A 12,713-nucleotide genomic window follows, 5' to 3' on the forward strand; every position below is an offset into this window, starting at 1 on the left:
AGCTGTATGCCGGCTCCCTTGGCCAATAAAGCAAGATGAGCGCCGCAACCCCAGAGTCGGTCACGACTGGACCTAATGGTCAGGGGTCCCTTTACCTTTATCTTTAAGGTAGTCTCTATGGGAGTATATTACATTTAATTATGGGGTATCAGAGCTTTTAAGGGGCTAACCAGGCTGGGATAGCTGGGATAGCTGGGATAGCAGGCTTGTTGGTTTCTGAATGTCTGATGTAGATTTTCAATTTTGTTGTCACTGCCTTGCCATGGCAAAGGGGCTTGAATAACTCAGAGAAGCTATGAGCTATGCTGTGCAGGGCCACCCAAGATGGACAGGTCATAGTGGATAGTTTTGACCAAACGTGATCCACCTGGAGCAGGAACCGGCAAGCCACTCCAGTATCCCTGCCAAGAAAACTCCATGGACAACAAATGGGACAATGACAATAAAGATTATTGTACCGTCCAGTTCTGGGCGCCACAAAATAATTTGGATATGGACAAGCTGGAACATGTGCAGAGGGCAACCAAGATGATCTGGGAACGAAGCTTTACAAGGAACCAGGGTTGGGCCGGACAGACTCCAAAAGGGCTGCTGCTGCCAGCAGACAGTACTGTCCACATTCTTTTAAAGTGCTTTTAATTGTGTTTGTTTAAATGGTTTTAAACTGTTTTTATGTGTTGGGGGTGTTATTCAGCTGGTTCTGTTTATATTTTGATTATGTATTTTGTGTTTTCATATTGTGGTTTGGGCTCGTGAACCGCCCTGTGACCCACGGGTCTAGGGCGGTATATAAATTTAATGAATAATTATAATAAATAGCGGTTTAGGGAGCTGAGTGTGTTGAGCCTGGAAAGGGGGAGACTGAGAGGAGATGGGATAGCCACCTTCAGATATCGCCAAGGGCTGTCACACGGAAGAGGGAACAAGCTTGTTTTCTCCTGCTTCGGAGGGCGGGACTCGAACCCATGGCTTTGAGTTACAAGGAAGGAGATTCCGGCTTAACACCAGGAAGAACTTTCCGACAGTAAGAGCTGTTTGACAGTGGAGCAGACTCCCTTGAGAGGTGGTAGACTCTCCTTCCTTGGAAGTTTTAAAGCAGAGTTTGGATGGCCATCTGTCATGGATTCTGGGGTTGGACTAGATGACCCTGGGGTCCCTTCCAACTCTACAATTCTATTATTCTTTGACCTGTTGTTGTGTTGTGTTCTGTTGTGTATGTGTTGGGCTGTAGTTACAAGCAGAAGGGAAGAAGCTCTCCAAAAAGCTATAGATCATGGGTAGGCAAACTAAGGCCTGGGGGCCGGATCCAGCCCAATTGCCTTCTAAATCTAACCTGCGGACAGTCTGGGAATCAGCATGTTTTTACATGAGCAGAATGTGTCCTTTTATTTATAATGCAGCTCTGGGTTATTTGTGGGGCATAGGAATTGATTCATATTTCCCCCCCCAAAATATAGTCCGCCCCCCCAAGGTCTGAGGGACAGTGGACCAGCCCCTTGCTGAAAAAGTTTGCTGTCCTCTGCTATACAGTGGTACCTCAGGTTAAGTACTTAATTCGTTCCAGAAGTCCGGACTTAACCTGAAACTGTTCTTAACCTGAAGCACCACTTTAGCTAATGGGGCCTCCTGCTGCCGTTGCACCGCCGGAGCACGATTTGTGTTCTCATCCTGAAGCAAAGTTCTTAACCTGAAGCACTATTTCTGGGTTAGCGGAGTCTGTAACCTGAAGCATATGTAACCCGAGGTACCACTGTAGATCTATATTTAAACCTGGCCGTTTGCTTCAGGAAGTGATAGTAAGCTAATGCTCATTTGGTTGAATGCAACTGGAAAAAATGCAAACTTACTTCCTGGTGTACTGCAAACTAAAGACGCACACTCATACTGTTAACCCGAGACTGCCTGGGGGAGAAGAACATGAGACGAGTTCAGCAGAATCAGGCCAATAGCCCATCTAGTCCAGGACACTGTTCTCATAGTGGGACTCATCCTGAAGAGCAGCTGCCAGTTTGTGCAGACAGTACTGAGCTCAATGGATCAACGGTCTGACTCTGCAGAAGGCAGCTTTCTAGGTTCCTCAATCGTCCTGACGAGTTCTTTTGAAATCTGTCGTTCTCCTTCTTTATAGCAACCTATTTTTCAGGCTGTCTTGAATCAGGTGTCCCCGCAGCGTTTGAAAATATCAATTTGCAAACCGCAGGAGAGATATACGTAGGCTGAAGTTCAACCTCAGCTAGTTTCTCACTGCCAAATTTGGCGAAGCAGAGATACTCTGGCTTAAGTGGTTTGTGGGTCGCGGCCAAAATTACACTCTTAAATCCTAAAACATTTAATGTTCTCCAAACCCATCCCAATTGCTCAGGTTTCAAGAAACAGCAAATCATGGCATTATACTGGTGTAGTGTCAAGCAGGTGAAAGAATACAATTTATTCAGGGTCCGTTCAATGATATGCCTAAATCAGGGTTTCTTAACCCCTTTTTAAAAGATGGGGGGGGGGCACATTCACCCTCAGCCTATGCGCACGCTTACATGTGAACAAACACACAGCTCTGCCATGTCTGATCTGTGCGGATCAGCTAAAAGAGATCAGCTGATCCCCATTCACCAAATTACTTGTCAGCTGACCAGGGAGGGGGCAATTTGTATCGGCACCAGGGATGCCGTAATTGCATCCTGCATTGAAGATTTGGCATTGAGGATGGGGGTCAGGCTAGAGGACCTCCAAGATCCCTTGGCAACTCCAACACGCTATGACTGCAACCTCAGGCCCATGCACGTAAATGAAAATGCACAAAACATGTCCATGTGGGGTAGGTGTGTAGTTATGTTGATATGTACAGTATAGGTAGGTATTATATAGAGTAATGTAGGTATGCTTTATGTTATGAAAATAAGGTACTTTTTTGTGTATGTGTATTGTGTAAATGGTGGGACGCGGGTGGCGCTGTGGGTTAAACCACAAAGCCTCGGACTTGCCGATCAGAAGGTCGGTGGTTCAAATCCCCGCGACGGGGTGAGCTCCCGTTGCTCGGTCCCTGCTCCTGCCAACCTAGCAGTTCGAAAGCACGTCAAAGTGCAAGTAGATAAATAGGTACCGCTCCGGTGGGAAGGTAAACAGTGTTTCCATGCGCTGCTCTGGTTCACCAGAAGCGGCTTAGTTATGCTGGCCACATGACCCAGAAGCTGTACGCCGGCTCCCTCAGCCAATAAAGCGAGATGAGCGCCGCAACCCCAGAGTCGGTCACGACTGGACCTAACGGTCAGGGGTCCCTTTACCTTTACTATTGTGTAAATGCGTATGTATGTGTTTTATATGTTAATAAAAATTAAAAAAGAAAGAAAATGCACCGAACATGCAGTGCTCATGATCTGACTTCTGTGGTCTTATCCCGTTCCACAATCACTGACTGGACCGTAAGAGTTGCTGGATATATCTCAGCCGAAACTGTTGCGTCATCTTCTTCCATCTATTTTTAAACTTCTTTTATTGCATGTAGCAGCAACATAACAGCATTCTGTGGTCAAGCCATACAAAGATAACATCGAGCTGCACAATAATAAAGGATGTCGTCATTGCAAATGGAGTTTGTGTGTTTACACAGGGCGTATTTCTAATAGATGAATGCAACAAAATCCATGGTACAGTGTTGCTGGTTTTGCTTTCTTTTCTTCTCTTATTAAAGTAACTGGTAGGGGTGGAGAAACCTCTGCAGCAATGCACAGTGAAGGGATGGTGGCCTGACTCTGACTCTTGCTGAACATTGTCGTTTAGTCGTGTCGGACTCTTCGTGACCCCATGGACCAGAGCACGCCAGGCCCTCCTGTCTTCCACTGCCTCCCGCAGTTTGGTCAAACTCATGCTGGTAGCTTCGAGAAGACTGTCCAACCATCTCGTCCTCTGTTGTCCCCTTCTCCTTGTGCCCTCCATCTTTCCCAACATCAGGGTCTTTTCCAGGGAGTCTTCTCTTCTCATGAGGTGGCCAAAGTCTTGGAGCCTCAGCTTCAGGATCTGTCCTTCCAGTGAGCACTCAGGGCTGATTTCCTTCAGAATGATCGGTTTGATCTTCTTGCAGTCCATGGGACTCTCAAGAGTCTCCTCCAGCACCAGAATTCAAAAGCATCCATTCTTCGGTGATCAGCCTTCTTTATGGTCCAGTTCTCACTTCCATACATCACTACTGGGAAAACTATAGTTTTAACCAGGCATAGGGCAAACTCGGCCCTCCAGATGTTTTGGGACCACAACTCCCATCATCCCTAGCTAACAGCACCAGGTGAAAGAATACAATTTCTTTAGGGTCCATTCAATGACATCCCTAAATCAGGGTTAGTTAACCCTTTTTTTAAGGTTTGAGAGGGCCACATTCACCTATGCACACACTTAAAGGTAAAGGTACCCCTGACCATTAGGTCCAGTCATGGCCGACTCTGGGGTTGCAGCGCTCATCTCGCTTTATTGGCCGAGGGAGCCGGCGTACAGCTTCCGGGTCATGTGGCCAGCATGACTAAGCCGCTTCTGGTGAACCAGAGCAGCGCACAGAAATGCCGTTTACCTTCCCGCCAGAGCAGTACCTATTTATCTACTTTCACTTTTTGGTGTGCTTTCGAACTGCTAGGTTGGCAGGAGCAGGGACCGAGCAACGGGAGCTCACCCTGTTGCGGGGATTCGATCCGCTGACCTTCTGATTGGCAAGTCCTATTCTCTGTGGTTTAACCCACGGCACCACCCGCGTCAAACACACAGCCCTGCCATGCCTGATCTGTGCAGATCAGCTAAAGAGATCAGCTGATCCGCATTCACCAAATTACTCATCTGCTGACCAGGGAGGGATGATGGGAATTGTAGTCCCAAAACATCTGGAGGTCCAAGTTTGTCTATGCCTGGCTTTAACTATTATTCCTTTATTCCTGCACTGCAGGGGGTTGGACTAAATGACCCTCGAGGTCCCTTTCAACTCTACAATCCTACGATTCCACTGGTGGGAGCCAGGGCATTCAATCGGGAAAGGCAAACGAAAGTTCTTCACGAGATTCATAAACTCCGCGGAAGAATTCAATGCAATCCATTCTGTGGAAGGTGGCAATATTGCTACGTGACATCCTCGGGATCTAAGCAGGGCTTACTCGCGAGTAAAAGCAGCCCGAGGAGGGAGCGTACCCTTAAGAGTCCCTGGGCGACCCGCTCTTCCACGTGCCTAAGTTAAAAACCCCACGGAGTTACTTTCCCCCAGCAAAGGACTGAATGAACGAATTCTGTGAATGGAAACACTCCCACGCACCGCCGCTGCCGCGCGCCAGGCGCATGCGCGGACTGCAGCCCCTCCCCCTCCCCATGCCCCGCCCATTGCCTCCCGAAGCCCCGCCCCGTTCAAGCAAAGTCCTGGAGAGAGGGGAGCTCGGGAGAAAAGAGACCAGATTCTGCAGGAGCTGCCTTTCCTGGGAGGAAGGTAAGGCGAAGCGGGCAGGGCAGGGTGGATCCGGAGTGAATCCGCTTTCCCTCTTGTGCATGCGGTGTGTGTGAGCTTTGCAGAAGCTCCCCACTCCCCCGTGTCAATGCCATGGGACTCGAGGGAGGGAGAGAAAGCTGCTCTCTCTCCCCCCTCTGGACCCGCAGGAAATCTCCTGCGTCTGCATGCATGTGCACGCATCTTGCATGTGTGTATGCGCGCACACGCAGACAAAGCGAATGGGAAAAGCGCGGGGTTTGCGGAGACGCATCCGCCTTTGGTTTCTGTTCTTCGAGAAGCGGGGAGGATGCAGATGTTGGGCTGATGTCGGGAGAGGATGGAGAGACTTCCTTGCCCACAAAAAAACAAAACATCCCTTTTTTCTTGAAAGTCTTGTGACTAGGATATTGGTGCCTGCTTGCTTGGTGATTGATTGATTGATTGATTGAGAGGAAGGCGGTCAGCAATCGGTAAGAGGAATCGATCTACCTGGAAGGAAGTTCTGCTGGGTCCAGTGGTGCTTTACTCTCGAGCAAGCTCTCCTTGCAGGAAGAAGAGCAGAAGGCTTGCAACTGGGATCCTGCGATCTCTTTGCACTGCTGCTCGTTTGTGCACGCGCAAAAACCACACAAACACACCTGCGATTTTGGGAACATGCTTCCTTTTAGATCGCTTTCCCCTCAAAACTCTGAGGTCTTCGACACGCTCTGTGCTTCCCTGAATTGCAGTGAGTTTCCAGGGGGTCTAATTTGCTTCCTCCTGGGCAGAAAAAGTCCTGTATCGTCTGGAGGAGGCGCGTTATATAACAATTGTCTCCAGGTGTTCAGGTTGAGCCCACCTGCCTATGTCTTCTGTCCCCCAATCAACATCACGTTCATTTCGTTCAAAAGCATTTTTTAAAATCACCTTTTATATAGAGTAGCTGACATGGTGCTTTGGCAGATAAAGACATAACCTAAAAGATAAACCCATATCCTGGAAGCTGTTTCTGATAATAATAATAATAATAATAATAATAATAATAATAATAATAATAATAATAATAATTTATTTATACCCCGCTCTCCCCAGCCAAGACCGGGCTCAGGGCGGCTAACAACCAATAATCAAAACAAGTTGATTAAAATACAATTTAAAAACAAGATTAAAACACAACATTAGGGTGCAGCCTCTTCACAAGGAAAAAGAAAGTCAGAAAAGGTCTAGCTTGTTTGCTTGCCTTAGAATTGTAGAGTCGGAAGGGACACCAGTGGTCATCTGGCGCAACCCCCTTGCATCTGCATGCAAAGAAAAATTGGGGTGTTTTTTTTGTTGGGGGGGGGGAGCAGGAAGTAGCACTTGCTTACGGATATGTGAACCGAATTGTTGTCTTAGGCGATTATGAGCCTACTTTTGTTAGAAGCTACAGGGCATATGTGTCTCTAAAGAGTGTGTTTTGATAGTAAAATAACTGCAAGGCAACAGAAAAGACTGAATCAATGCCTGCAGTATTAAGTCACAGCCCTCCCTATTTAACAAATACCTCCCATGCGTTTAATCCACAGACCAGTGTTTCCTTTTTTTAAAAAAACAGTTTATTAACCATCTTATTTTACGTCTCTATACATTCTCTTATTACATCGCATATCTTATTCATAGCATAACTTCCAACATGTATACAAAGTTTATATACAAAATTTATATATCTATAAAGAAAAACACAAAACTATTCCCAGATCATATATATACCAACACTACAGACTTCCTGTCAATCATGTTGTAGAATCCTTTTTTTACAGATCAATGTACTCTTATTGTTATATATTTCTTTGCATTTTATCTACTACATTCGTATATCAAATAGCACCCTTAATCTTGTTTCTCAATTCGATTCCAATGTCAATCAAATGCCAGCATAGAGAGAGAACCTTTACTGTATTTTTGAACATATACCATATTTTTTGCTCTATAAGACTCACTTTTTCCCTCCTAAAAAGTAAGGGGAAATGTGTGTGCGTCTTATGGAGCGAATGCAGGCTACGCAGCTATCCCAGAAGCCAGAACAGCAAAAGGGATTGCTGCTTTCTCTGTGCAGCGATCCCTCTTGTTGTTCTGGCTTCTGAGATTCAGAATATTTTTTTTCTTGTTTTCCTCCTCCAAAACCTAGGTGCGTCTTATGGTCTGGTGCGTCTTATAGAGCGAAAAATACGGTATCTTATATCTATCCCAGTGTTTCCTACTGTACTCTGTGCAGGTCCTGGAATTTGAGATTCTAGTCCTTGTGATAGAGGGATTGTGTCTCAAAAGAGAGCCCTGGGAGTTAAAAAAACAAAAGCAGGGTTCTCTCCTAAATAATAAAAGGCATATATAGAGTTATTCTCTCCCCCTTGACCCCTAACTGGTGATTTTAGACTAGATGATGTCTGGCTTGTGGAAGAATCTCCTCCTGAGCAAAGGGTGTGACTCTCTTAAGAATCCTGATCAAATTTGCAGATGACACCAAACTGGGAGGGGTGGCTAACACCCCAGAGGACAGGATCACACTTCAAAATGACCTTGACAGATTAGAGAACTGGGCCAAAACAAACAAGATGAATTTTAACAGGGAGAAATGTAAAGTATTGCACTTGGGCAAAAAAAATGAGAGGCACAAATACAAGATGGGTGACACCTGGCTTGAGAGCAGTACATGTGAAAAGGATCTAGGAGTCTTGGTTGACCACAAACTTGACATGAGCCAACAGTGTGACGCGGCAGCTAAAAAAGCCAATGCAATTCTGGGCTGCATCAATAGAAGTATAGCATCTAGATCAAGGGAAGTTATAGTGCCACTGTATTCTGCTCTGGTCAGACCTCACCTGGAGTACTGTGTCCAGTTCTGGGCACCACAGTTCAAGAAGGACACTGACAAACTGGAACGTGTCCAGAGGAGGGCAACCAAAATGGTCAAAGGCCTGGAAACGATGCCTTATGAGGAACGGCTAAGGGAGCTGGGCATGTTTAGCCTGGAGAAGAGGAGGTTAAGGGGTGATATGATAGCCATGTTCAAATATATAAAAGGATGTCACATAGAGGAGGGAGAAAGGTTGTTTTCTGCTGCTCCAGAGAAGCGGACACGGAGCAATGGATCCAAACTACAAGAAAGAAGATTCCACCTAAACATTAGGAAGAACTTCCTGACAGTAAGAGCTGTTCGACAGTGGAATTTGCTGCCAAGGAGTGTGGTGGAGTCTCCTTCTTTGGAGGTCTTTAAGCAGAGGCTTGACAACCATATGTCAGGAGTGCTCTGATGGTGTTTCCTGCTTGGCAGGGGGTTGGACTCGATGGCCCTTGTGGTCTCTTCCAACTCTATGATTCTATGATTCTATGATTCTATGATTCTAAGAAATTAAGCATCTTCATTTACGGCATGGCATCCTACTTAACAGGAGGGACGCGGGTGGCGCTTTGGGTTAAACCACAGAGACTAGGACTTGCCGATCAGAAGGTCGGCGGTTCGAATCCCCGCGACGGGGTGAGCTCCCGTTGCTCTGTCCCTGCTCCTGCCAACCTAGCAGTTTGAAAGCACCTCAAAGTGCAAGTAGATAAATAGGTACCGCTCCGGCAGGAAGGTAAACGGCGTTTCCATGCGCTGCTCTGGTTCGCCAGAAGCGGCTTAGTCCTGCTGGCCACATGACCCGGAAGCTGTACGCTGGCTCCCTCGGCCAATAAAGCGAGATGAGCGCCGCAACCCCAGAGTCGGCCACGCCTGGACCTAATGGTCAGGGGTTCCTTTACCTTTACCTTATCCTACTTAACAGGGGTTTTGCAGTTTCTCTGTTCCAAGCATTATCAACTCTCTGCTTTCGTTCTCTTTTTGCCCATCTCAAAGCTTTCCTCAGGGGTTTTCCTCTGAAAACCCACCAAACCACTTCCTGTCCTTTCACATGACTTGAGACTATGCAGAATTTTTTCTTTTCTTTCCGAAGCTAGCAGGCAATCTGCATTCCTGGGTTGTGTGCACTCTGGATACATTGAAAGCAGTTTTGAAACACATTTGCCTTTCATGGCTTCCCCCCAGAAAATGCTGGGAACAGTCGTGCCTTGAGGGTGCTGGGAACTGTAGCGCTGTGTGGGTGCAAACTACAGTTCCCAAGATTCTTGGGCCGGGGGGGGGGGAGTCATATGCTTTAAATATAAGGTTTGAAACACATTTGCCTTTCATGGCTTCCCCCCCAGAAAATTCAGGGAACAGTTGTGCCTTGAGGGTGCTGGGAACTGTAGCGCTGTGCGGGTGCAAACTACAGTTCCCAAGATTCGGGGGGGGGGAAGTGTCATATGCTTTAAATATAAGGTGTGTATGCAGCCCTGAGCCGTGCTCTCTATTCTGCTAGCTTGGCATTCTCCAATCTTCCCATTAAATGCAGACTGGATGCTTTTAAGAGGGGGTCTCTGGCCCTGTTGGCATATGCAAGTCATTGCTTGATGATGCATCAAGGGAGGAAACATGCGCAAAATCCATTGCAAATTAAATGGGTTTCCCTTCGCTTCTGACCTGATTCCCCATCCCCACCCCAGTTGAGGAATATTCAATATGCTGGCTGATGGGTGTGTCTGTGGGTCAGCCCTGACATGCAATTTTATTGCTGGAGGACATGAAGTTAGATAAGATGAAAGAGCCTCTGAGCATTGGCAGAGTGCATTCCTCGCCGCCAGGGTGGATTTGATTTAAATAAAATTGATTTCAATCACTAGTCAGCAAGACTGGATTTAAATCATTTTTTCATTTATAGAAAGACTCCTTGCATATTTACAACCAGATAAAGGTTTCATTTTTGGAATAATAAATTTTCAGCTTTTACAATTATATCAAAAATTACTGATTTGGTTATACGGTTAGAAATGCATAGAGACAGATAATTATGAAATTTTTGTGAGGTTTAAGACGTTAACTGTTTATATTTGGACAACTTTTCTGCTGGAAGGAGAAAAAACTATCATTTCCTTAATAGCAATTTAAACAATTTATTTAACTGAAACAATAACATTATAGCAGATGTATCCATGTTTGTTAACTGATGTGGTTAAACAATTTAAAAAACCCACAAAACCTAGACTGAGTTTTAGCACACATGAAAAACTTAAAACAAATCCTTATTTCCTGATGAATAGCCTTTGGACTATAATGTAACTTAAATAGAAAACTATCTTTAGAAAGATTTTTCCTCCAAAAGCATTTTATTTTAAAAACCCGATTTAAATTTTAAAAAATCTGATTTAAAAAAAAAAATCTGATTCTTATTTTTTTAATCATTGATTTTTGTCCATACTAATCACCGCAGAGTAATTGCAAACAGCCTTTGTGGTCAGCAGTAAGAAGGTAACAACATCCAGTTCTTAAAAGGTTTCCCCGTCTGGTGTTTTTTTCGGGAGGAAAGGCCCCTGTGTGAAACCCAAAAAGGGAGAAAGTCTACGGTGTGCAAAATAGTATTCAGCCCAAATTGTTTCGATAACAGAGAGACTCCAGTCTCCAGTGGCATCTTTGGTTAAGGGGATCAGAGAGGAAGTGAGATGGGAAGACCTCATTGTATAACCCCTAGAGCAGAGTGGGGAACCAATCCCCTGCCCCCCAGGGCTGCACCCCCTTATGTTGTTGTTGTTGTTGTTGTTTAGTTGTTTAGTCGTGTCCGACTCTTTGTGACCCCCTGGACCAGAGCACACCAGGCACTCCTGTCTTCCGCTGCCTCCCGCAGTTTGGTCAAACTCATGCTGGTAGCTTCGAGAACACTGTCCAACCATCTCGTCCTCTGTCGTCCCCTTCTCCTTGTGCCCTCCATCTTTCCCAACATCAGGGTCTTTTCCAGGGAGTCTTCTCTTCTCATGAGGTGGCCACAGTATTGGAGCCTCAGCTTCAGGATCTGTCCTTCCAGTGAGCATTCAGGGCTGATTTCCTTCAGAAAGGAGAGGTTTGATCTTCTTGCAGTCCATGAGTCTCTCCTCCTTGGGGCCAGTGGACAGCATCACAATCGCCCAAACCTGAGGTTCCCATCTCTGGTATGTGTGTGTGTGTGTATCTTGTGTGTACAGATATGGGGGTCTGAGAACAGAAATGAGACTTATTCCTGAACCCTGCTGCACATATATCACTTAGACAGAGCCCCTAGGGTGTCGTGAGATGGGAATTTAATTAGAGGCTCCTGGGAGATCTCTTGCAATCCTGCTTCCACTCAGTTGCTTATGAGTTCAGGCAATTGTGCTGATGTCTCGCTCGTGTTGGGAGCGACTGTGGAATTCTGCCTCTCAGAGCTGGATCTCTGTATGAGTTGCTGTTCTGCACACCCTTCCTCCCATCTTCCCTTGAGTGCGCCTTTTTATTTATTTTAAAATAACTTTTTATTAAATTTTCCACAATGATAACCCAAACCACAAAGCAAAATGATACACGAAAAAGAAAAAGAGAAAGAAAACCGGGGGGGGGGGGAGGGAACATTAAACAGATAAACAATAACAACAAACTTAATTCTTCACAAATCCAACCTTTTAAACATCTTGGTTGACTTTCTCAAATCCCTCCCTTCTTAGTTTCCTTGTAATTAAAAGTAACAGCTTTCCAATATCATTATTAAACTAAAACAATTTCCAATTATAGTCCATCTTATTCACTTTTCTTAACATTCTAAATCCCATTTATTAAATTATAACTTAGTTTAATCCTAGGCCTCCTGGTTTCTTTCAAGTAATTTCTATTTTTTAATATTACAATATTTATTCAAATAGTCCTTGAATTTCCTCTTGAAACTCCTCTTCTTTCTGGTCGTGGATTCTCCCAGCCAGGTCAGCTAGCTCTGAAAAGCCCATCATCTTCATCTGCCAATCTTCCACTGTTGGTAATTCTTGTGTTTTCCAATTTTTGGCAAGTAATATTTGGGCGGCCGTTGTGGCATACAAAAATAATTGAACATCTTTCTTGGGAAATTCCAAACCTGTTATTCCAAGAAGAAAGGCCTCTGGTTTCTTAATAAATCTATATTTCAACATTTTTTTCAGTCCATTATAAATCTTCTCCCGGAAGTCTTTCAGCTCCTGATTTTAATTCACAAAACACTGGCATGTCGTACAGTTATCTTGGTGGCATTGGGGAAGAAAGAAATTCGAATCAGCACCTTTTAGGGCGGTGGCCTCTGAGTCCCCTCCTCCTTTGCTGAATTTGCGTGCGAAAGAAGCGTTCTTTGTAGCCAACGCATCATGGGCTCTCTGTGTGTGGTGTCCACGACAGTTTTGCCCCTTTGCGGATGTGCTCCTTGGC

At 45.3% G+C, this 12,713-nt stretch overlaps 1 protein-coding gene and 1 long non-coding RNA gene across 2 annotated transcripts in view; one reads left to right on the top strand and one right to left on the bottom strand.

The window, feature by feature from the left end:
• Window positions 1–3,777: 3,777 nt before the first annotated feature.
• Window positions 3,778–12,713, bottom strand: part of LOC310675924 — a 52,873-nt gene continuing 43,937 nt past the window's right edge. The window contains exon 2 of the long non-coding RNA XR_014510322.1: window positions 3,778–3,892. This is a non-coding gene — a long non-coding RNA (uncharacterized lncRNA). The remainder of the gene's footprint in view (window positions 3,893–12,713) is intronic.
• CAPN5 (calpain 5) overlaps window positions 5,346–12,713 on the top strand; it is a 97,087-nt gene continuing 89,719 nt past the window's right edge. Inside the window, exon 1 of the mRNA XM_083436500.1 lies at window positions 5,346–5,449. The gene's annotated coding sequence lies outside the window, so the exon portion shown is untranslated. The remainder of the gene's footprint in view (window positions 5,450–12,713) is intronic.

Source organism: Podarcis tiliguerta, assembly GCF_965153285.1.
Source record: "Podarcis tiliguerta genome assembly, chromosome: 4".
Lineage (NCBI taxonomy): Eukaryota > Metazoa > Chordata > Lepidosauria > Squamata > Lacertidae > Podarcis > Podarcis tiliguerta.